Source organism: Ixodes scapularis, unplaced genomic scaffold (assembly GCF_016920785.2).
Source record: "Ixodes scapularis isolate PalLabHiFi unplaced genomic scaffold, ASM1692078v2 PGA_scaffold9__187_contigs__length_104089568, whole genome shotgun sequence".
NCBI lineage: Eukaryota > Metazoa > Arthropoda > Arachnida > Ixodida > Ixodidae > Ixodes > Ixodes scapularis.
The window spans coordinates 37,052,386-37,077,982 of NW_024609884.1; the positions used below are offsets into that span (position 1 = coordinate 37,052,386).

Here is a 25,597-nt window from a genome sequence, read left to right on the forward strand (position 1 = left end):
GCTCCGCATCAGCCGATACATCAATATATGTATGAGCGTCTTGTGAGGTGTGATAGGGAGTAAGCTGGAAATCATGCGACGAGTAGAGAGAGTGGCCAGGGTTAGTTTTACTTAGATTTTTTTCTATTCCAATCAATCCAGGTTTTTTTCGTGTTTTTTTTTTTTTTGTTTTTTTTTCTATTCCAATCAATACTTACCGTCGAATTCAGAAACCTCACTCAAACTACACTCAAACTCAAGGGCCCCTCCACTTCCTCGAGGAAGGCGCGAGGGCCGGCGCTGGCCAATCGCAAGGACAGATCCGCCGTCGCGATTGGCCAGTGCCGGCCCTTGCGCTTTCCTCGAGGAAGTGGAGGGGCCCTTGAGTTTGAGTGTAGTTTGAGTGAGGTTTCTGAATTCGGCGGTTAATCCAGGTTTTTTTCGTGTTTTTTTTTTTTCTTTGAGTGTTTAAAGAAGTACGGGTTATTCCCACTGTGAGGTAAACTATAGCTTAGAATCTGGGCACGCCCCCCTCCCCCAACTCCGAGCCTAGGTCTTAGGGGAACGAAATTCCTGTTCGACGGGACACCCAGCATCGCGGTGGAAGCTGGCGTAACGAACGATGCGGCCATACCAGCCAGGCCGACGCTGTTCCAGCGGCCGCGTCAACTATTGTCGGGGCAGTGACAGGGCCGCGGGGAGACTAGGAACAAATGCTTGTACCGGGTCCTCGGCGCTGCCAGAGACGGGCCAAACAAAGCGCCCATTGAGAAGGCTCCCTCCGCGCGGGGAAGCGAGCGGGCCGCCGCCACTGCCGCCTTGGCCGCCGCGCTCCGGCGGAATCATGGCGCGGGCCCGTGATTAGAGAGGCATATTGCACTTAGCGCAGAAGAGGAAGTTAAAGATGGCGGAGGCGACGCTTGCAGGCTCGCCCAAGGAGGAGGACGAGGTGAGGGGGACCCGGTCTGTTTTAAGTAATAATGAACAACTTGAGGATGACGCGCATGCGCCCTGGCGCGCTCTCCTCGCTCGCACTCTCCCCCTCTCCTTTCTCCGGCTCCGTTTTTCCTTTCTCCCAGCTCAAAATCGTTGCCCTCCCCGCGATAAAAGGGAGCTCGGAGCGAGAGGACGCAAAATGTGGGGAGAGCGGGGAGAGTCGACGAGAGCAGCTAATGAAAGGAGCCAAAATGGCGGCCCGTAATTACGAGAGAGACAACTTTCTCAAAAACAAACCATCCGTGCGGTGGTGTGATTTAACTCGCAAATATGATTGCCGACTTTTTTTTTTTTTTTTTAACAACAAACACCGCCAATGCGCTTGTACTTGAACTCCCTATAGTCCGTCTCACCAGCCAGAACAGTGCCGATTTTTATCCTAATTAAAAGGTTTAAAAAGCGCGAACAAAACGAGGACACAAACGAAACAAAGAAAACAGAACGGGCGCCGACAAAAACGAAATCGGCTTTTGAACAACTAACAAACACTTCTGTCAGATGCCTTGAGAATACCTTCGTGTCTTACGGCAACCTGAGAATGGGGTAAAATAGGGTGCCTTCATGTGCGCTTTGCTTAGGGTGGTGGCATCTCGCCATTTTGTCACACACGTTTGTTTTTATTTTTTGTTCAGAAGCGCGTGAAAGTGCGTGTCCCTGCACGCGCTTGTGGCGCTGACTGTGCTATGGCGACATTTTGTTTTCGTCGATTTCTTTGTATTTTTCCCGTGAGCGCGTGCTGTCGGCATCTGGTACTACAAAGGGTGGCATCACCCTAAACAGAAAAACATTGAGGCACCCTAGGGTAAAAGATTGAAAGATACATAAACAAAAAATGTAGAGAGTTTAAGGAATATGAATTTAGACACAAAAAGGGGAACCTTGTCGGCAGCATTTTGTTTTTACGGCCGAGTGTCACCAACTGAACCATAAAGGAAGACATTGGTGAAGTCGGCTGGCCAAAAGGCTCTATGGTGCTAATGGATAGGGTCATAAGGGAAAGCAGAAAAAAAAAAAGAGGAAAAAAGAAAACGTTTCTCGATTTGATTTCATAAAATAGTGTTTCGAACTTTGCTGTGAGAATTGAATATTTCTTCCATGGCTTCCGCAAGGGCGGAGGGGGTTTATTAAAGTCTTGGTTAAAACAAGAAATGTAAAAGTCTGAAGAAAGAAAAAAAACTTTAAAATTTGCTGAATTAAAACTAGTTGGTTCATGATGATTTCAAAGCTTAAAAGCGCAAAACAAGACAAGGACGAAGAAGAAAACACACGACTAAGCGCCTGTCTGTGTCGTGTGTTTTCTTCTTCGTCCGTCTTATTTTGCGCTTTTAGCCTTTTAAATCATCAAAAATTTAAAAAAAAAAAAAAAAAAAAAGTCATGGCAAGTACAACTCGAAATAAAATCCCCATATTTTCCTGACTCGTATTTTCTACATTATCACTTTTGAAATTCGAGGTTTGGTTTAGTTTTGAGAAAGAATGCATGGAATCGCAGTCACCACTCGTCTTGATAGCTTTAAAATTTCGTTTGTCTACTGTAAACGACTTTATTTTTGGGAAGTTTTCGTTTGAAAACTATTGCCACAACATGATCAGGCGAAGAAATATCGCTGCATGGTAACATCTAACACCGTTTCACCTTAGCTCCGATCAGAGCTATTCCAACCAATTGAGCTCAGTGAACGTATAGCAGGCTCTCCGCCCGCCACTGTGCCCCCCTCCAAGGTTGAGTACCACTCTCACGGGCTTGCATTGGCTCTGACGGCTCGCAACATCCGCTGATTGTAGCGCACCTAGCATACCACTCCCAATGGCTAAAGTTCGTTACCACAAAATATTCCTGAAATCCACACATCGGGAAATCCTCGAAATATCGATCCCGCAAAAAATAAGGTCCTTAACAGTATTTTGGCTCATCAAAGTGATGGCTTCCGGGGACTTCCGCGCAATGAATGGTTCGTGCGCAGTCGAACATTTGGGAAACAATTCCATCGTGTGCATCGTCGTACAACTGTGACAAGAAGCAAGTGGTGCGGACGTACTGCAAACCATGCGCACTGTTTTCCGAATGTCTCCCGGCTGAAGAAGCGTATTTGTCTTGGAAAATGTGTCCACAGGACGTGTAAGAGGTGTGCGCTGAGAGAACACACATCTTCTTTGAATAGAATGTGCTGATAAAATAACTGTGTTCAATAGCGCCGATATTTCGTGGAACAGTGATAAAAAGCAAGCAGCGTTCAAGTACTGCAAATCATCGCAGTGTTTTCCGAATGCCTCACGGCTTAACAGGCATCTTTGTCCTGTAAAATGTTTCCAGAGGACTTCAACGAGGTGTGTGCTGAGGAGCACGCATCTCCTTGAATAGATTTTGCTAAGAAAATGAATTCGTTATATAGTGCCGACCTTCTAATTTTTAACGCTATAGCGTTATGTACATCGTGTCGCAGAAAAGCCTGCGTTGGTGGCGTCGTGACGGGAAATTCTTGATTGGTTGATAGGCTCATGAAATCTCAGCCACATGGCCCAGCGGAAGAATTTCAAACAACCCACACCGCTCACGTGAAACGTGACGTCACGAGTCGAAGGAAAGTGATTAAAAATCATGACATATAATACAAATTAAAGGTCGCCACGCAATTCCTTTGCCTTTAAAAAAAAATGAAGAATTTAAGGCGTGATTCGAATCCACGACCCGTCGGTTGCGAGCCATACACGCTACTGACTAGGCCATGTCCACTTTTTTGCCAATTTTTATTCAGTACAGAGACAGACAGATACTAGGCCATGTCCGCCGCACTTCCTGCTGACTGGCAGGAAGAACATGAGAAGCGAATAAGGCGATGCGAACGGTGCCCGATAACGCTGTCGCGTTCCAGTCTTAAAGGCGAAGCTTAAACGTCCTTCAAGATTTTTTTTTTAACATTGACAGTTTTTGCACAAAAAAAAGCAAAACAATTTTTTTTAAATTTGTTTGTATTTATTTTTAATTTTTATTTATCTTAGAGGGGATCTGGGAGTCACTGTTATAGTCGGAAACAGCTGAAGAGTTCAGTGGAAGCACCTCCTACCTCTTTCCACCTTAGCGAGTGAACGCTGGAGAGGAGGCGACCTCCTCTCCAGCGTTGTTCCCCTCCTACCTGCGCTATGCTAAAGTGAAAGGAGGTAGAAGGGTCTTCTTCTGAACTGTCATCGACTATAGTAGTTCTTCCGTCCGGAAACATTGAAGGCTTACATATTTTATACGTGAGTGCTCGGGTACTGGCACGAATAGAAGTCTGAGACCTCGTCACGGCATGCCTTCTTATGCCCTAAAGCTGACACCCACTTGAATTCCATCAAATTTGCGGCATAGCGCCAGTTGTGTCTTTTAAAGTTACCATTGAAACACGTTAAGTAAACTTTATACGCCTCAGATACAGTGAAGAGGCATAGCTGGAAGAGAACATTTTGGGGGCAGCGCTACGAAACTCGTAGAGCAGGCTATATTATGTGGTGTCGTGAACCGTTGTCTACTGCTATTATAGCCTATTACATTGCCTTTTAGCTTGGAGTTGCTTGATGGGTTGTTTCGTTTCTGCACTTCGCAAAGCGTCTTTTTTTTTTTTAGTTCCATGATTGTTTCGTTTTTTCTAACGTTTTTGCTTGATTATAACGGTTTCGTAAGGCCTGAACAACAATGCCATTTGAGCGACGTTGGTAGGACGCTAAGCAGTAAGGTCAACATCCATCGATCAGATGTTTCCTCGTAACGGTACCATGTACTTCCAGAGACCAGGTCCAAAACGATAATGACAAACAAAGGTCGGTGGGGAAAGGGTGCATGCAACGCGGATGTGTCTACTCGTCGTACAAAACGCCAGCCAGAAAACGATGCCTACTACCTGGCTCTGGATCATGACCGGTCACGAGATTCAAAAACAAGACCCGTTGAGCATGAACCCGAAACCATAACTTGAGCTTTTGCAGTCACCTGCGTAGCACCTCGCTTGCTTTTCGCTCCTGTTTCTTTTCTTCCTACTTGTATCTGTTTCTGCTTTCATTGCGTCGTCTATCGCTTTTCTCACGGATCTGGGCGGTCATTTGTGTGCTCTGTTCGCCTCCCCTGCGGCACGAATCGCGCATTTTCCTTTTCGGCATTATGGTGGAACTGTAGTAATTTCTGGCTTTGCTCTCTTCGTCTTTCCTCGCCGAAGGCCTATGTTTATATTTCTTTTTATTTTTTTCGTCATGTGCGCGTCTGCGTCAGACGGCTCGTCGTTTGGTGTTGTCTTGCTCCACGCTTGCTGCCTCTTCGTCTTGGTTTTCGCCCCAGCGGCATATTATAGAGGAGCGGTGGCTCTGTCATGCTCTCGCCTTGAATTTCATACAATACATACATACATTCGGGGAAACGGCAACATTCCGCGTCTGTAACCCTCTCCCTTTTCTTTCGTGTTCCTGCTAGGACTGCGTCTGCCCGCTTTTCTTTTTTTTTTCGCTTATTTTAATGGTGTTCTTGTTGGCTGTGATCTTGGCGACGCACTGGAAAACCATAGTGTTGGTTTCTTTCCTCCTTGCTTGTTGTGTCAAGTGGCACTAACCAAGAAAAAAAAAAAAAAAAAAAAGCTACGCAGACAAAACACCGACTGTGTCCTTGTGACCCTCGTATTGTATTATCCCGGCCTTCTTTCGGAGCCACTGAGCCCGATCGAAAACTACCCGAAATGGGCTTCGGTCGAGGCGTCATGCGGGGGCCACACTTTTCTGTACTACTTTGTTCTCTGTTGCTTCTTCTTGTCTTTCTTGTAACTCTGAGATTGCGTATGCTTCGCGATCTATACAGCGAGGAAATCACTGCACCTAGTTTATTTTATTAGCTCCGCCGAATCCTTTGCTGAGTGTGAGCGGTGCGATGGCGACACAAATTGTATACACAGCAGTATTGTCGTTTGGGAGCACTATATAAAAGCACGTTTCCTGGTTAACAACTTATCTGCGCCTAATGGACACCGACTGCGTAGCTGGAGCCTTGACGTCTTCGTAGGCAGCCTCTGCGCATCATAATGCAGCCTCTGTAGAACTGAGGCGAGATACTTTCGAATGCCTAGGAAATTCCATTCCGACCTCGATTGCAGTTCCTGCTTTCCGAGTGCCTCTCAACGTCTTCGAGGATGGATGTCCGCCATCGCTTAGCCTTTCTTGCCACTCTGCCCAAGTCCTTAGCAGTTATCACACAAGAACAGCTTTGTTTATTCAGCATCGTGCGAACCGCTATCTCCTCTACCTTCCGGTCTCATAAGGTCGTTCGACATGCCCGCCCGTCGAAGCGTCATCGCCCCCAGCGTATGTGCAGCTCATTTGTGTGCCTACTTAAAAAAAAAAGCGGTCGCCTCTCCTTCTTACCGCCAAACGTCTCTCCCTTATCGCACCGTGAGAGATAGTAGCAGCCCTAATCAACCTAACGAGATACGTCGTGCACACGGCACAGCGGGCAGTCAGCCTGAGTGTTTGTGAGCGCCCCTCTGGTTTCTTTTTGCTTGCCTCCTTTTTATTCCGCGTATGTTTGATTTCGTCTTTGCTGCCGCTATTTCGGCTCTGATAATGAGTCCGAGAAATCGACGGGCAGACCGAAAGCAGCGCGAAATGCCGCTTCGGTCCTAATGCCAGAGCCTTGGCCGCCGGACGCTTATCGCGTTCTGCCTCTTGCCACCTCTTTCAGAAGCCTGTATGCGCTGGCAAGCCTGGAACGCGCTCGGGCGCCTTGCCTAATTAGAGCCCTCGTCCCGTGCACTGGCTGCTCTGTCCCGGCGCAAAGCACGCGAACCGTCCAGGGCGTGCAACGGCCAACGCGCTGCGGCTACGTTTCGCTGCAAACGGTAGGGAGCACGCCTTCCGTACTCGCCTTTCTCGACCTGCGCTGGGGTTGCTCCCGACAGACTGCTACGGCCGTCCATGTTCATTCAGGGCCCTAGCTCTGGTCTTAGGCTCAGGATGTTTACCCGAAGTTGGTCCTAACACTTTGTATATACAAATGTATGGCTTTTAATTCGTACGGATTCCTAAACTGGTGGGAGTATTATTATTGACGTATAAGTGGCGCCATGGTCATTGTCCCATGCAGCGAGTCCCCTATTTCCTCATAGGTTATAGCTGAAAAAGTTGGAAGCAACGCCACTAGTTCGAATAATGAAACTGATTAACACCAAGTTACTTTCAGTGTGTGCATCATATTTGATAGGTATTTGTGAATAGGAAATAATGCAACCAATCAATCGTCGTGTTCTTTTTTTTTTTTTTTTAGTTCTTTAGAATTTTTGCCAAATTTCTCGGGAGTATACGCTCGTCCAACGAACATCTGATTAGGCCGATCTTAAATATGGCGTTGCAGATCATAAATGTATATTCTATATAATTTCTGAAGTCAAGCATATATTTGTACTTAAAATGTAATCTGTTAGAACCAGTTTGTGGACATAACTCTATGCATCTAATTGGAATATTATAAAAGGAAAAAAATTTCAGTTATTTTTTTTTTTTCGTGCGTGCTGACACGCGTTTGGTGATAGCACACGGCCGGTGGCGCCGTCAGCAAGCTGTCGCTATAGAGTGCCTCTCCTAGACTCGTTTACAAGCATGACTATTGGTTAAATGCTCGTCGTCATCTTGAAGGTCGCCACACCATCCTACGAACCTGTCATATAGGGAGTATTCACTGGCAGCCATAGCCGTGTGCGCGACTGCTGAGCGCGTGCTCATGGCGAGCTTCCACAGTTCTTTTGCAACGTGCATTCCACTCCATCAAGATTGCCGGTCTTAGCAACCTAGAAATGTGAATTCGTTCTGAGCATGCGCTCTAAATAGCACCAACAAATATGGTGTCCAGTGAATACTTCTTATAGCTTGCACGACTTCTTTTGCAGTTCACCCGCTCCTTGAAGGGGATTGTAGCAAGAGCCGTTGATTAGCGAAGCACTTCGAACGATCCGGTGTGCCTTTTCTTGCCCCGGCTCCGCATAACGTGTGACTATAGTCACTGAGAGCATGAGAATGGAAAGGGGGGGGGGGGGGGGGTTTAAGTTGCCCCGCCTCCAGCGCGATATTCCTAACTTTGACAACGCTTCGTCGTCTCGTACGCTTCGAGCGTGCATGCGCAGCCAAAGCACGTCAGAAGGCAATGGTCACGCGGAAGCTAGGCATAAGGAAGAGACGCCTTACCATTCTCATTCTGTCTGTGACTATGCAAACCGTTAAACTGGGGTCACACTGCTTATACATCTTACATAAAGAAAGTCTGCAAACAGATTTGAACTCGAGTCACCACGAAATCCGTGCTTCGAATGCCGCATGGCAACGAGTTCAAGGATAAACTTGGCACACGGCATTCGAACCACGGATATCGCGGTGACTGATGTCGGACCATATCCTCCTATATACTGACAAAGCCTGGCAGATCGGCATGAGAAGCGGCCACCGAAATGGAAAAGGTGGTGCGGCAGACAGTGGATGAGAGGGGAGCCACGTGACTGGCGCCCCACTGTGGCGAGACGCCAAAACACACTTCTCCCGAGCGAGCAAGTGTGTTTCGGGTCCTCGCCGCTGCAAAAGCTGTGCGTTGACGTCCAGGTTCCCCTAAAGGGTTCCCCGAGAAATTGCTCTTTGATGCTCTGTGCTACCAGATCCTCGCGCTCCAAATCTGCGACCGGGAACTCTATCGCTCCGTCGTCGTACTGCCAGGCTTTGTAAGTATAGAGGAGACAATGGTCTGGCAGACTGTCTTTTGTATGATGTATAAGCAGTGTGACCCCGGCTTTAGGGCTATGTGCTCTCGTCTCGGGTAGGCATATTCGCAACCTCCAACCAGTCAGTGCCAATGTGTCACTGTGCTTTCATCATCATGGTTGTACGCGCCATCAACAGGATATAATGTACTGTACATATTCTTGTTGGATATGCACTCGTTCTAATGTCTTCAAGGTCAGACGACCAAAAGTATTTTTGCTCGTTTATTTAAAAGCGAAGCTGAGATTTAGACCCTTAGGTACTGCCACCGTGTGTTCTGAGTGGTATAAAGTGCCTTATACTGCTTGCTAATCGCTGTGTTCACATGAGATCATGGACGCGAGTCCGGCCGTATATTTTTATTTTTGCCTATTTTTTTTTGTATGTTGCTGCTCAACATGTGTTTGGAACGTAATAAAAAAAAATTTTTTTGCAAAAAAGTAGTACAAAAAAGTTGGCTTTTTTTTTTTGGTGCGCCAAACGGCATATTTAATTTTTAAAGTTTTTGTTTATGTCATGTTTGGTGACACCTACTACGGAAACTACAACTATCAGAGTTATCAAATATTTTTCACTTTTTATAAATCATAGGAACTATTTAGCGACGTATTTATAGCATTCTGGACGTCATATATTTTGCGTCAAAAATGCGCAAACATGGCTCCTTTGACGTTTTGTCACGAGATTTCTCAGCCGTTATCTACAAAAATTGAATAGCTACGACGTTAAATGTTATTTCATATATTTTTATTGATACTTTTTTTTTTTCAAACGATACATAAATCGTTGCTTTATCACAAATAATAAAATTTTTATGTCGCTCCAAACTTGTTCTAAATTACAAACGTTAAAAAATTTCAAGGTGGAATTTAAAAAAAAAAGACATTTCAAGGTGGAAATAAAAAAATACCAACTTTGGTGTTTTTGAAATTTATGGTGATAGTTCTCCATTACACTCTTGTGTTTATTCGTAAAAGCATGCTGCATCGTTTTGTTTCTTTCAAAGTTACAGCGCTGCAAAGTGTACCTCCCACGCCGGCATTTTTGCCCAGCGCCACGGAGGAGATTATATTTTGATTCCGTGTATTTTATGACTAGATATATATTTCGTGCTGTATACAGGTATTGGGGTCAAGTTAAAATATTCTCCTAATCAGAACAATACCCGCGCTACTCTTCCTTTTTATTAATGTATGCAAACATCCTGTTTTGCCCTTTAAAATGACGCCGGACGATCAGTTGTAATCGCAACTACATTTTTTTTTTTTTTTTACAGAAAGTGGTAGAAAGGTAAGTACAGTGGTGAAAATTATATGCAAATATGTATGCCTATATTTGAGATGAAGTGAAAATATTTGTGCCACCAAGCTTGTTACACTGCTATTCATAATGGTTGTACGTCCGGCTCACCAAGGCAAACCTGCGACTTCACTGGCACTTTCAGCGAGACGTCCGTTATGATTAAAAATATTTGTAATTATTTGTTTTACTATAAGGAAAAAAAAACAAAAAAAACAAACAAACGTGGAAATGAAAAATTAAGAAAAGAAAAAAATAACGAGTAAAGATATCGAGCGCACTGTTGTTGCCCGCGTTGGCAGGAGGGCGTCCTGAGAAGTCCGTCTTTTGTCCCTCTTCAAAGCAGACTGACGAATTCCGCGAAGCACTTCCCTGTGCTGCGATAATTTCAAGGACTGCGAGAAAACCGTTCAACTCCGAATGTGGCTGCGTATAGGGAATTTACGAACTGGAGGATTTTGCCCGATCCTCTTCGGATAAGTAACATCCAGATCTATACATTGCGAAAATTTCTCTGCTTTCCTACCATCTTTTGTGTTTACTAAAATAGCACACAATATTTTACGGACGCTGTAAGTCGATGCCATGGTTGAAGACGGTATGTCAAGACGCAACCACACGCGGGACTGGCGACCACTTTGGTGTTAGCACAAAAGTGTCGCTTAACACCGGTGCCGCCAGCGAGTCAAAGCGACAGCATGTCCCTCTGCAAACTGCGTGCACGTGAAGACAGGGTTACAACGGATGCCTTTCAAACCTCGCGACTTCGAAATTGGCTTTATGGGTGGTCGTGTGGGTCTTTCGCCTCAACTGTCTTGCTTTGCTTTCCGATTTGTCACGTCGAAATATTCGAGGCGAGAAAAACAGCTTCCTCGTCGGCAAAACGCCATCCTTTAAATACACCGACAACGTAATTATCGGCTGTTTTGCCGGGATAAATTCAGGCCTAGTTTTGTCTGTTGTTTCAAGAAAAGGTCGCTGCCACGTACCTAAGCTATGACAATCAGAGAGCCGGAGTTCAACTTGCTCCACAAGAGCTTTCGAATTCTTCTCCCGGAGCGCTGCAGCCGTGAGACAGCGTCCATCAGTTCGTGCATTCCCTATTTGCTACATTCGGAGTTAACCGATTTGCTTGCACTCGTTGGAACTGTTGCAATACATGTGAGTGCTTACAGAAATTTGTCTGTCTGGTTTAAAGAGGGGCAAAAAACGGACTTCTCAATACATCCTCCTGCCAACGCGGGCAACTATAGTGCGCTCAATATCTTTACTCATTGATTTTTTTTTTTACTTTTTAAATTTTATATATATATTTTTTTATTTTACTTGAATAAATAATCCTATATATTTTTAGTCCTCACGGACGTCTTGCTGAAAGTGCCAGTGAAGTTGCAGGTTTACCTTGCTCAGCCGGACGTACAGTCATGCAGATACTATACAGATAGCTCCACGCAAACAAGCATTTCTTTTTTTTCTTTTTTTTTTTCTTTTCTTTTTGGAGAAGCGTTTGATTGTTGGTTAACGTTGGAACTAGCGCTGACGTCAGGACTCGTCCATCTGGAGCATATAGGAGGGAGCCCATCAACGCGAACTGCCGTTATCATTTCTGCCTGTGTCACCGCGGTCTGATTGAAAAGGGGAGAGGATTCTCGAAACGGCAGATGATAACGACAGTTCAATTTGGTGGGCTCCCCCTATATGCTCCACATGGACGAGTCCTGACGTCAGCGCTAGTTCCAACGTAAGCCACCAGTCAAGCGCTCTTCAGAAAAAAAAAAAAAGAATGCCCGCTCGCGTGGAGCTATTTAGTGTCTGCATGACTGTACAATCGTCCTGAATAGCAGTGTAACAAACTTGGTGGCTCAAGCGTTCCCACTTCATCGCGAATATGGGTACAAATATTCTCATATAATTTTCACCACTGTACCTACTTTCCACTAATTTCTGAAAAAAAAAAAAAAGGTAGTAGTAGCGATTACAAAAATTTCGTCCCGTTTTTGTGTAAAAAGTTCAGCTAAAGGTAATAGAACTGTCATTTTAAAGGGAAAACAGGATGATTGCCTAAATTATTAAAAAAAAGGAGGAGCAACGCGGATTTTAATTAATAGAATACTTGAACTTGAGCCCAATGCCCGAATACAGCACGCACACAAAATATATATTTACTCATAAAATATTCGGAATCATAATCTAATTTCGTCTGTGGCATTGGGCTAAAATGCCGGCGTGGAAGGTACAAGTTGCAGTGCTGTAACTTCAAAGAAAACAAAGTAATGCAACATTTTTTTTGTTTATAAATAAACACAACAGTATGGTGGAGAACTATCACTATAGATTCCTCAAAAATCGAAGATGTTTTTTTCTTGTTTTTTCCTTAAAATATCTAAACTTAACAATTTGGAACACGTTTGAGGCGACATGAAAATTTCAATCTTTATGATCTCTCAATGATTCATATATCATTCGACAGTACGTTTTAATGGCAATATATGACATACATTTTAGTATTGTAGCTATTCAATTCTTGTAGATACGGGCTCAGAAATCTAGTGACAAAATGTCAAAGTAGCCATGTTTGCACATTTTTTACGCAAAATCTTTTACCTCCACAATGCTGCACATATAAAGCTCAATAGTCCCTATGATCCTATGAAATCATAAGCGCAAAATATTTTAGATTTCCGCATATTTGTTGTTTGCGCAGTAGGTGTCACCGTATATTACATAAACAAAAAAGAATATGGTCTTCTGGCTCACACAAGAAAGCATATATTTTAAATATTACGTTTTTCGCAAAATCTTTTTAATTACGTTCCCTCACCATGTTAAAGAGTAACATAACAAAAAAAAAAAAAAAACGTACGGTCTCGCGTGCATGATCTTATTTGAACCGAGCCTTTCACATATTGAACCGCAAAATATAAATATTCGAAGTAATGTATGTTCCCTGGATGCGTGTGGCAGCTGTGTTCCTTGTAACGACCAACTTTCAACACTCCGGCTGGTCTTATTAGAAGTCGCCGCAGTACCTGGAATTCTCAATTGACAAGGTTCTATTAGAGCCGTAAGCCTAGTCTTACCCATTTTAGGATACATAAACTGTTTTTAAATCAATTGAATCAAAAAGAATTTTTAATCTAAACCAAATTTATTTGAGTTAGGTCAGCTTTGTTTGATTTAAATCAGATTTATTTGATCTAAATCAGATTTATTTGATTTAAATCACAGCAGCTGGGAAAAAGTGATTCTTTATCACTAAATTTATTTTTAAACATCGTAGATTGATTAATGAATCCGTTCGATCACTGGAAACAATAAGGAAGAAATGGTGCACCCACCATGCTATCACAAAATCAACGTATATTATTCGTGAAAAAGATTTATAACTTTTTTCTTTCGGGTTCTCCTTTGCTTGCAATGAGGGCAGAAACTGTGGCAGAGGAGGAGACGAGAGGGACGTCAGAACGACGAGCTCTGATTGGACAGATTAGTGGGTAGGCCTAAAGCTAGCTGGCCTTTGTCTCCACTGCATTCGTCGAACGCGTTCGAATGCGAGAGGCAAATGCCTGACGCGGGCGTTCCGTGTCCTAACGCGTTCGACCAGTGCAGTGGAGACAAAGGCAGCTTGTAAACCCTGAGGTGCGGAACGATGAAAAAACGGACGAACACAACAAAATCTCGAGAGATGTCGATGAGATGTCGATTAATTACCAGCTCGCCTGCACTCTCTCACTGCTTACAAAGGCAGCTAGCTTTAGGCCTACCCACTAATCTGTCCAACCAGAGCTCGGCGTTCTGACGCCTCCCGCGCGCTCTGGTTTCCTCCTCTCCTTCAGTGGCTGCCCGCATAGGACAATCATTTTATTGCTTTGATTTGCTCGCAGTAGGACATTGGGTAACTGACAAGCAAGTGCAACGTAGAAAAAAAAAAAAAAAAAACTCAACGCTTTGGTTTGTTTGTAAAAGCTTTTCTTGTTCAATCTGCTATAAATATCTTTTGCTTGGTGAATCTTTGTTTTAAATACAAAACAAGCGTATAGGGAAATGGTCAAATTTCGGACAGAACAGTACATAATAAGTACTTGGGGAATTATTATTTTTTTTTTTTTTAGAGAAAGGTTGATTTGAATTATCATAGCGAAGCCGGTGTGATTTAAATCACGATTTAAAATCATCTCGCTCTTTATACTCCAGCCTGGTCTTACCCCGTTATATTATCGAACAACGTCACGAGTAGAATGCTCTCTTTCCCGTTTCTAAAATGCAGTTTCTGTGTGCACGATTTCAAGCAGGTCACCCGTCCACAACCCCGTGTCCGCTCGTCAGAGCAGGCACGCGCAATCGCGGAGTCCCCGCCGGAGCTACCTTCAGGAGTGGCTATATGTGCTTGCGCACGTGGGGCACAAGCCGGGACGTCAAGCTCGCAATAGTGTACATGGTTTCTGTACATTCCCCGCGCGCCGCGAGTGACGCTACCGCGCAGGTCCCTTTCCGGCGGAACGCCCATTGGAACCGAACGTGGTGTAGACGTGTGTTCTCCGCTAACCCTCCCCCGCAACCTCGAACCGAAGTCACCAGAGTGAAACGAGCTCGGTGTGTCGACGTATCTAGCTGTGCGGAAGGCGTTCAGTGGTGGCCCATATTCGCCGCTTCCACGTCTCGCGGGGTTGCGCAAATCCCACGCCGCCTCGGCAGCCCAAGGTGGCGCGCACGCGCAGTACGTCCAGTTGATTCTTCTTCTTCGTAGCGACAGAGCACGACAGGTGTATAGAGAGGTTGATTAGGCGAAACGGCCCTAAAGAAACCTCACGTAGTGCTTCGAAAACGCGACATCTCTCCGGCCCGATTGCCCTCGGCACTCTCGCGGGTGTTCGGGATTAGAAAATACGAAGCGGTGCTTCGGTGAAACTTGAGCTCAGAAGTTGCGCCGCCTTCGACCCATTCGAGAAACTCGGGTTCGAGCAATGCTCAGACAATCAAAACAAAACTAACAACAAAAACTGCAATAGTAGCGAAGCTCGAGAACGCTCTGACGCTATAGTATAGTGATATTCGATCGCCCGCCTTGGTAATAAATAGTAAAGCTCATATCTTGCCTAATTTACCAATAATTGCCCGATTTAAGATTGATGAACTTTTGTGTAACTGGAAAATGTTCGCCCTTGAGAAAGAATTCTTGCCCCTTAGAGTATTAAAAACAAAAATCAACATGATTTCACTTTTTAAAACTAATCCTTTTTTTTCTTTTTTTCGTTGTAATTTGTTTAAGCTAAAATAGCTAGGTAGTAAGCGTTCTTTCTTTTATCACTGAAAGTCATTGATAAAGTCATTACCCGGAGACTCGAAGCTTGCGTTACTCAGGCTGTAAAGGACACAAACTTGTCTTATAACTTTTCTCGTGGTGACTTTAATTTTTACTGAGCTGAATTAAATCGATGGTGTGCGTTTTTTTTTTCTATTATTGAGAGCCATCGGTAAAATCGCTACCTGAAGACTCGAGATTCACATCCTCCGTTTCACCTCCAAATGGGTTGCAGCGGATGGTATAAACCTTCTTAGTGAATCCAACGCCGAGAGAAAAAGTCGTGCCTATTTTTAAGTCTTGCAATAAATCATCCGCGACTAATTACAGACCCATTCACATAACTGGAATGCATAAGTTGCAAAATAACGAAGCGCAGGAACCTTTTAACAGCCATGCAATTAAGTGAATGCGTTCATGATTTTTTCAAATGCACTGATATGCCGGAGAACAAACTAAGATAATCTTTTGGGACGAGTCAAAACTTTCGCTAGATTTCTGCATAGTATAGTGTTATGTGCAGGCTTAAGATGATTGGAGTTGGTTCAAAGTTGGTAAATTTGATAATAGCACATCTTTCGGAAAGAAAGGAATTCGTTGAATGGCGATGTGTTTAATATGTCGGGAGTTGCAAAATGTATTTGTTGGATATATATTTTTTTAATATATACAGGGTGTTTGAGCGAAGTCTTTAAAATATCAATCAAAATAGGGTGGATGTGAAGGAAAAAAAAAAAGCTTTCTGAGGAGAAACTGTCAGCCACAGCGGACGTCAGGAATTAAAAAAAAAACATAGTAATTAGCTAAATAATGACTTAAAATTTACTAAATTACTTTTTTAATTAGGGATAGTGAACATAAACAGATGGTTCAAATGAGAAACCTGCTAAACATAATCGAAAACCATTAAATCAACTCGTTTTAGAAAGAGTAATGCAAAGGCATCATTTTTACGGTGTTCTGAAAACACGGTCAATTTGGACGCGATTCTAGGTTTCGGTTGTTTATTGTAGCGCGTCTCTGAGCCAGCGGTCCTGCTCTCCGGTGTCCGAGGCGCGAAGCCACTGCCTCGCCTCCCCCGTACGATGTAGCGCCACTGTATAATGCTCCGTAGGGAGCAGAGTAACGCAGAGCCGTGTATTGGGAGAGTTTGGCCATTTACTGGTTTGAATAGGCGAGCATCTCGTAGCCTACCAAAGGCCGTGAAGCAGCCCTTAGCAGTGGTCGTGAGCTCTAAAAATGCGACTCGACTAATTTCAACCGTTTTAGTGTCGATAGAGTTAAAAGGTCTTGGTGACTGAAAACTTGGCGCATGTGAGGTTTTCGTCACGTCCATATTAAAGGGTAAAATGAACGAACGTGCGCTCCAAACCAGAGCGGACTGCGTATATAGTTACAATAATTGCTGCTGATTTGCTATTGATGCCATTGTCACCGAGACGCCGAGATTGAACGCTTCTATTTCACGCTTTAAAGGTCGTTTCCAATATTGTGACGTCGCGGTCTGCTGATTGATCGACGCTGTGTCGCGCTTTTAGTTTACGTCCTAACCACGGGGGGAATATTCGGCGCTGCCGGTGGCGTTTGCTCCTCTCATTGGCCAAACTCTCCCAATATACGGCACTGGAGTAACGCTAACTGTAGCGCCCCCACTCGGCGACGAGCGGCGAATGCCCAAAAGGTTCCAACTCTTGCACGGTGGATGTATCGGGTATAGAAGAAAGCGGGGGCTGTGATATGTAGGCTCTTTATCATGTGAAATCTGTTTTTAACATCATAGGTAAGCAATCTTAGAGCATTTGCATAGCTTCATGTGGTCTCAACGAGCGAAGAAGTCTTGTTTCGCGCCCAAATCACCACGGTAACACACGACACAGCGGGCTGTGTGGTGAGTAGGCAGCAGTTTTGAGGTTCTGCCGCCAAATTTTAATGGAGTTTTCCATTAAGTCAGTGCTGGACCGCTGCTAGCCCGAGGTCTGTAACGTACATCACGCAGTAGTGATACAGGAAAGCGTGACGGTACGATGCTCATCCAGATTGAAACGGGAAGGGGTGGGGATTGAGCCCAGCACCACTGGCTTCGGCAGCGCGAACGTTCGTTCCATGTGCTCCAAGCTAAGACGCGCCAATCAAGTGAGTGAAGTGACAACCAGTGTATAGTCAATACGTGACAAGCAGTACGGTAGCGTACGCGCACGTAGGAAACATGATACAGTAATATGATGAGAGAATGTTATGGCGAGCTAGAGGCACGTCTTACAGTAGCAGTCGATAAAGATTTTTTGACATATACGCATATAATGTACCTTTTTCTCGTTTCATCGGGGAAAAGGAGCTCTCCGTGGCTTCGGCTTGTGGGGAAAGTTGGAAGGTATTCCGCGCTAGCTTGCGTTTGCCGCTGTTCCGACGCCCAGAGAACTATTCTGCGGCATAATGATCCTACGAACATCGCAATTTGCGTTCATTCAATCCTTCAAACTGTTGCATCAATTATCGCAATATCTAACTTATCTCGCACAGCCTAGTACAAGAGGTCGGAGTAAAACCCTTTCTACTGATCCGCGACAGCTACAGAAGTCGCCGCTTGGGGTTTTTTTCACCCTCCGGGATACGAAAAAAAGCTGTTTTACAGTTTCCTGCCGGTTAATTATTGCACCCGAAAATCTAGCACCCTGGCATCTGGGTCTTTTTCAGACGCTCAAAATGTTGTAAAAGCAACAATGCAACAACGCCAACTCTCCGCTGCAAAGACTGAAACCTTTTGCGAAAGCGCGGGAAACTTTTTCCCATGTGATCACCGTGCGTCTATAGGAACTCAAATATCAATCAATGGCGCTGCTCTGCTCCATACGGGAGAATATACAGTGGCGCTAGTTGGATGGAGGGAAGTATGGCGCACGTGGTGTTGCGCGTTGCCCCACACACAAGCAGAAAGCCGCCTTCGGGGGCCAGCAATATTTTTTTTTTCATAAGTTTGATTACAAATAAACATATATATGTATGTTTTTTCCTTTTTATTTAGCGAAGCACCTTTCTCAATAGGTGCCGAAAAATCGGTAAATTGGCCACAACCTTCATTTATTTTTCTCTCTTTCGCACTTATCACCAAAATATAAACACAAAAAGTTATAATATCTAAATTCAAAATAAATTCCGAAACCCCCCTGCCGATTTAGGAAACAAAAATTAATAAACATTGAAAACTTGGAACTCTGGTTATAAAAGCGTGGATTATATTTTCGGAAAGTCGTAAGCGTTGAGTATATTTTCAAATTGTGTCCGCGCATCGGCTATCATAACATTCAATATTTTTGAGCTAATCCCCATTCATTTCTACGTGTCTCGAAAGTGTTAAACGGCTAGCGGGAAAAAAATATCGCCTTTTCTTAAAGTGAGACATGCCTGTTGTTTAAAGTAAGGATTAAAGAAAAATTAGTTCAAGGACCGGCTTTATCTCGTCCAAGAAGCAACAACAAAAATATGCATGCTGTTTTTCAGTGTCCTACACAACATAAGAAAACAACGTTTGTTGAACTTTTGCAAGGAGAGTGCCGATGCATGCTCATCCCCACAATTTGTTTGAAACCGGGATCGAACCTTATAAACCCAAAAATAACAGATAAGACATGTTGGATTACTAGCTTAGCTACTTATCTCGAGTAGACAGAGCGTCGTCGTGTTTAGTGATCTTTATTTTTGCCCCATGAAGGCTTCACATATTTGAGGTTGATCCAAAGCAACCCTTAAGTATTTCTCGAGTATTTCAGGACAGTAAAGACGGTCCTTTAATGAGTTGCTAAAGCTGTTGTGGGCGTTTAGGTCTTATTATTATTTATCCTTGTTATAGACCTTTCCAACAAACGCCTTCTGCGAGCTGCCATCTTTTCTTACTGGACTGTTAAACACCTTCTGAGCACGCGCAATAGCGCCTCTTCCGAAAAAATCGTACGCCGCGCCTGCGTAACAGTCCAGTGACTCAACATTTTTCGCCTGGGCGATAAGCGATGGAAAGGTCTATAGGACGAACTGGTGTGTTTAGTAGATATGTGTGAAGAGGAAGCGGACGCTCAGGGGGTATTTGTAATTTTGTGTATGGTTGGCGATAGAGCTTTTAAATGCTTCGTCATATTATGTCCAAAGAATCTTTGGCATGACTGGTCATTCTTGAAATGCGATAGTGTTAAAGCTGAAGGAAACAAAGGATTAGTTTTAAGTTTTTTTTTTTTTTTTTTTTTCAGCTGAAATATTTAAATTATAATTAAAGTTATAACGCTCGATGTCCGGGCGATGTTCTTCGTTGCACCACACGACAATCCATTTATTGTCATAATATAAACACTGAGACAATAAAGAGAAACATAACGAACATTTATTTTCACGTTTTATTTCTACGTGTTTCAGGGTTTAGATTATGGCGTTTCCTAAGCAGCTCGTCCGTACATTTTACCTTGCCGTTTGTTGTTTCTCACTGACGAAGTAAATCCCCTTAGAGACGCAACAAAACGCTTCAAAATTTCGGGCTAGCGCCTTCGTTTCAATTTCTTTTTTTTTCTTTTTTTTTAACAAATATGCTGCTGGCGACTTCTGTTAAAGCTTTCCTCACCTATTTTTATAACGTTACGCAGAGGCTGGGAATATTTGGCGCGCTCTCAAATAAAGGGCTGCGCATAACTGCGCATATATAATGTTCTTATACAAAGCTGAAAGAGCTTCAAATATATGTGAGGGGGCGTCTAAACAGGTAGAGCCTCGAATTATGTGTCTGCACCAAAACTGCCAGCCGCCGGCGACCAAAAGTGTGAGGGTGTGAAAGGAGATCGGAAAACAGTTGGTCGGAGTCTCTGTCAAGTTCTGCATTCTACTTGAGGCTCATCCTCCGGGGCGGTAGGAGGGAATCTGGAAAACGCGGCATCCTCTCGCCCCTCACGCTGCACACGAGTCCCTTTCACCAGTGGCACAAAAGACGGCGCCCGTGATTAACACTGCGGGGGCCTTTTGGCGTCTATTCGCGTGCGTCTGTGTGCGTTGGCGACGCCAAGAGGAAGAAAACGCGCGTCCAAGGTGGCTGGTGCCCCTCGCCCGAGTGGCAAGGACTAACAACTTTATCAGGTAACTTCTTTCTGGCGCTGCGCCGTTGCGTTGGCGGCTCGCTATCTGCGCTCTGTCGCCGCTCTCTTTTAATGTTCTTTATCTGCCGCTTTATTGTTGCCATTGTGCAGTTCCTTTATTTCTCGGCAGAGACGCCGCCGTCTTTCGGTTGGCGTCTCGCAGCGAGCTTTCTTTCCCGCGGTGTGTTTGTAGAGCAGGAACGCCATTAAGGGTATCCGATTTACAAGTTCTAGGTGGTCTTGGAGAGCTGGGTAATGAATGCGGTTACGGAGGCGCCTCGCAATATGCGCCCCCCCCCCCCCCCCCCAATCGTTCTCTCTCTCTCTCTCGCTTTCTTCTTTTTTCTTATTTCCTGCTCCTTCCCTTTTTTGTGGCTTCAATATTATTATTTTTAGTATTAATATTATTGGATTGCGTGCGGTGTAACTATTATAAATTGAATAAAAATAAATATATTGCGCCAATCTTTCGCCGGACGGATAGTGAAGACCTGGGAGGTGCAAAAACGAAGTAGGGGAATTCTATTGGTGCTTCGCTTCTATGAAAATTCTTTTGGAGATAAGAACTTAAAACTTCAGAAAATCAAGTAATACATGAAGTGTTTCATTTAAACCAAAAAAAAAAAATATTTGAGAGCTTGCGAACAGAAATGACAAAGTTCTAAAAAATACAAGCATTCCAAATCTTTCTTTTTTTTTTTCTCTCTCTCTTTTTTCTTGCCCTATCTTGCATTCTTCGATAGACCGGGCTCCGGGTCCGGCGACCTCAGACTCAAGCGGTCGCGCGAGGCCCGATATTTGCAATACGGCACCAAATTGTGTTGCTATCGGGCCTTCCGCAGTGGCCTGGTCATTTGGCCCGGGAATCGGTCAGACTGGGCATTGCGCGCCTGGCCGGGCCGTCCCTGGGACTGTTATTGCCACTGCCTGCGACTCCCTTCCTCCGCCCTGGTGGCAGTGGACGTAAACGCAGCTGTTTCGCGGCTCCAAATTGACTGTTTGACCGCGACATGTCGCCCAGGGGGCTTTCTGCCACATCACCCTCCCTGTCGGTCTGCCCCCCCTCTCTCCCTTCCCTGTGCAACCTTCAGCCCCTACGCGTGTTCCTAACGGTGCCTCCCGAACTACTAGCCGTTTTCTGCTCGGTGGTTGTGCGATGCCGCTAGGGATGCTGCTGCCGTGGCCGGTGGCGAGCAATGCCCATTTGGCTGTGCCTGTGACAACCCGTACCCTTTTTCTTTTTTTATGGAGAAAGCGACTGGAGATTAAACTTGTGATGTGCATCTTTCTTACAGTTTGACTTTACTCCGTACCAACAGAGAGGAAAGTAATCAATAAACGCATTTGCATTTTGGAATTTGGCGGGATCGAATTTACTCGGACTTGCGTTTAAAAATAAGGATCCAGCTGAACATCCTTATCTAATTTGTTTAAAGCGGTGGGTCAGTTTTTGTAGTACGCTGTCCACGTCGTAAAAAGCTGCGATCGCAACCGAGTAGTTCAGAAAAATCTTTGGACTGCGCGAAAACATCCATGAAAGTCTCATTGAAAAGTACGCTTTTGCGGCACAGGTATTCCGCTTGATGGTATACCGAAAGAAAATGAAATGAAGGGCATCGATATATTGGCACTCTCTTTAGCGAGACAAGCGCAATAAATGGGCAAATGCGAAATAAAGAGGAGATGGAAAGCTATTTTATTTCGGTGACGCTTTAATGGGCTTTTCGATAGCCTCATAAAAACAAAGCAGAGGCGCCGGTACAATAAGGACGAAAGAATCACCTTTACTGAAATAAGCGAAGTTTAGCTGTGTTTACCTGTATTTTGCGTTCGTTTATAGTCAAAAGAAAGTACAAATGAAAAATATTACGTGTTACAGGAAAAAGGATGAAAGCGGGAATTAAACAATGTTTCGGGCGAAAAAAACGTATCGAGTGGTGGTAAAAAAGGGCACGAACAACACGTAGAGAACAACCGGAGGGCGATGTCAGAACTGCGATTCCGAGTAAACAGGTCGAACGAGCCAAGAAATCCAACGAGTCAAAAGATCAAATATTAATTCCCTAGACTCACTGGATCCTTTGACTCGTTTCACTTCTCAACTCGTCGTGATTCTTTGAACCCGTTGGACCTCTTGACTCGTTGGACCCCTTAGTCCACATTGGGTCTGTAGGCTCAGGTCGCAACAAGTAAAAAGTCCAGCGAGTCGAGACATCCAATATTAATCTTTCAACTCCACCTTCAAAGAAGCAGCTTATATAGGCTTCCCAGAAATATTCCCGGAGCAAGCAGCGCAATCCACGAAAGCCAAGAAGCCAAATAAATATAACCTATAAAACCCCCGATGCATCGCAAAACTCGTCCAACTAATAAAAACAAAAGGCAGTATTGCCCCCTTTCAAAAAAAAACGCCTTAGAACAAATTTACAGTGCATGGTACTGACGGGAAAAATACCAAGGCTGTAAAAAAAAAAGGGTTTGGGGGGGGGGGGGGGGGGTACGGGGGGGTGGCAATTCAAAGGAAGGAAGCCAAAGCGTAGAACACGTGGAAAACAATAAGAAAAAAAAAACTTTGAATAATCACAACAATATGAATTAATCAGTAAATAATAATAAAAAAAAAAAAAGTTTTTAAAAGGAAGTTTAGCGTTGAGGTCGTGGGAGAATGTTGTACTGAGATTGAAAATGAGACGGTTTTCTTTTCTTCTCCGCTCCCGGGAAGAGAAGAACGCTCACCGTATAAGACAGACGCGCATATCCAGTTCGCTATGGCTGGGGACAAGAAATTGGACGTAGACGTGTGCGGACTGTTCAGAAAGAAGTTTTCCTCATATATTTAGGGTAACCATGCGACGGGGTTCGCAGAAACGTTCATGGAGAACGGCCTGTTTGTCTGTTTCATCGATGTACAAAATGTTGGGTCAAGTAGTACATGAAATGCCGTAGATAATGTTGGCTGATATACAGGTGTGTTAGTCAAGAAACTTCGATGTAACGTTCTGTGAGGCAGTAAGGTGTTGACAAGTCGGGCATCTTGGAGTACGACCTGTCGCAGTCATTGACATGAATTCTCTCGTACCGTATTTTACATCCCCCTTACCTTTCGTCCTCAGATGTGTTGACTCTTCCTGGTTCTCTAACCAGTCGTCGTACACCCTCTGCTGACATCGTCCTCCGGTTGTTTTTTACGTGTCTCTGGTACCTCTCTTACCATCACTCGACAAAAAGCGTTCGCTCGGAACGTCGCTGTATTCCCCTCGTCCCTTTTTATGTGGCACATAATATTTTTGTACTTCCTTCTCTTGAATTCATAGTGCCGGCAGCACGCTCAGTTTTTGATTATAAAAAGAGTAATAACTCCATCAAAATATTTTTTCGGGACGACTTGCTGTACTATGATTGAAATGGCTAGAATTGGTTTTCCTTCTCGGATATGCTGCACTGCGCGACTCACTTAGCGCAAACCCGAAATTTCAAATTTTTCGTATTTTGTACACAGACAACTTAGTGCCGAACTCCACTTGACCGTTTATGTTGGTACCCCGTGTAAATACCGTGTCACCACGCTAGTAGTTCTCATGGCGCCCTTTCAATCTGTGATGACTTGCTTATTCGTGCTGTGTCGCGCTCCGTACGCCTGACGCGAGTAAACACAAAGTTGCGCGACGGACGTCTGATCGTTAACCAGATTTGTAAGACACTATAATCGCGTAAGAGAACGACCCACTTACGGAAAGGTTTTTTTTGTACGGAAGAGCTCGTGCATATGTGGGGCAACTCGCGTTCGGGCGATACGTGGTGTCGTATAGGATAGTCCTGGTTATAGCAGTCGTTTCGTACGATGCGCTCTGATTCAAGCTAAGTTCCTCAAACCCGTTTTTTTTTTTTTTTTTCCCCCTCGCGCGGTTTGTTTTAGAGTCTTGGTATGGTCCCCGGGGGTATTTCTAAACGGGGCTCCGTCGAGACAAGTGGAATCCTATATCGTCAACGACGGATTTCTTTTTTTTTTTTTTTAAATGGACTCGTGATCTTTCGCGTAATGCCAAGTCGAGCGAAAAAAAAAAAAACATAAGGAAATAATATTATGTTTTTATCAGAGTTAAAATTAGGGGGACCCGGAAAAACTTGCGTGAATCTTTCGTAAACGAAGTTGCGAAACATAAGGGACGAAGCGCCCACCATGTTTCGGCACGCCCCCGCGTGACCACGTGCTCGCCTCTGTTTACAAAAGACGTGGGAGAACCAGGGTCCCGGCAGCAGACGCTCTCTTGCGCGGCACTTGGCCGAGAGCTTCGGCAGACGGGAATTTCAGCCCCGCGAGGGAAAAGAAACTGCCTTTGTTTTTTTTTCCTTTTTTTTGGTGTGCCGGGGGTTTGGAGCCGGGAGGCGAGAGAGGGCGGTGAAGATTGGGAAGGATGCGGAGACAAGGCGCAGAGAGCCGGATGACGTCATCCGTAAAGGCAAAAAGAGAGAGGAAATGTGAGGGTCGAGGGATTGGGGGAGAGACAGGCGTGACGTGCGTCTGTCTGCCAGCCCGGCAGCCGGAGTGTTCAAGAGGATGGAGAGGAAGGCGGCGGCGGCAGGGGGGGCATCCGAGACTCCCCAAAAAAGAAAAACACCGCAATTTTTCCACATTTCTCCCCAAAAAGAGGAGATGAAAACAGAGGGAAAAAAACGAGGGGGGAAATATATAGCGCCAGAACGACAAGCGAGCAGCTCTACGACTTGCTTCGAAAAACGGGGACCGTATATTAGAAAGGAGACGTAGCGGGTCCGGGTTTTGTGCCAGTGTTGTCGCTTTTATTCGTCTTCTCTTTTGCCACCGCTCTTTGATTCACATATGTGTGTATAGTTGGCCGTGTGTTCCGGGGACGGTGCTCGTATCCGTGGGGGGATGCATGCCGTCTCTTGCGCCCCTGAAGTGCTCATTCGCGCCCGTGTCCTTGCGTGTGCGTCTCGGACGCGCTTCCAGTTGTTCGAACCCGTTTTCTGTCCAAAGGTTTGGCGTGCGCTGAGGTTAGGGCCCCACGTTCATAAGGCAGTCCGGCATTGTAAGGCTGCGAACTCGAGTAGCGAACATGGATAAAAAGAGAATGAGAGTGGAAAGCCCGAGACGCGGCAAGAAGGAAAAAGAGAGCTGGGAAACAGAAAAGGAACC

At 44.8% G+C, this 25,597-nt stretch overlaps 1 protein-coding gene across 3 annotated transcripts in view; it reads left to right on the top strand.

Moving 5' to 3' along the window:
- LOC8029953 (zinc finger homeobox protein 4) overlaps positions 1-25,597 on the top strand; it is a 418,349-nt gene that overhangs the window by 92,138 nt on the left and 300,614 nt on the right. Inside the window, exon 2 of one of the 3 annotated variants that reach the window (XM_040216937.2) lies at positions 6,671-6,827. The exons of 1 other annotated variant lie outside the window; for it this stretch is intronic. The gene's annotated coding sequence lies outside the window, so the exon portion shown is untranslated. Of the gene's footprint in view, positions 1-6,649; positions 6,828-25,597 lie in introns of those variants that run through there. One more of the 3 variants, XM_040503325.2, reaches the window with a different exon arrangement.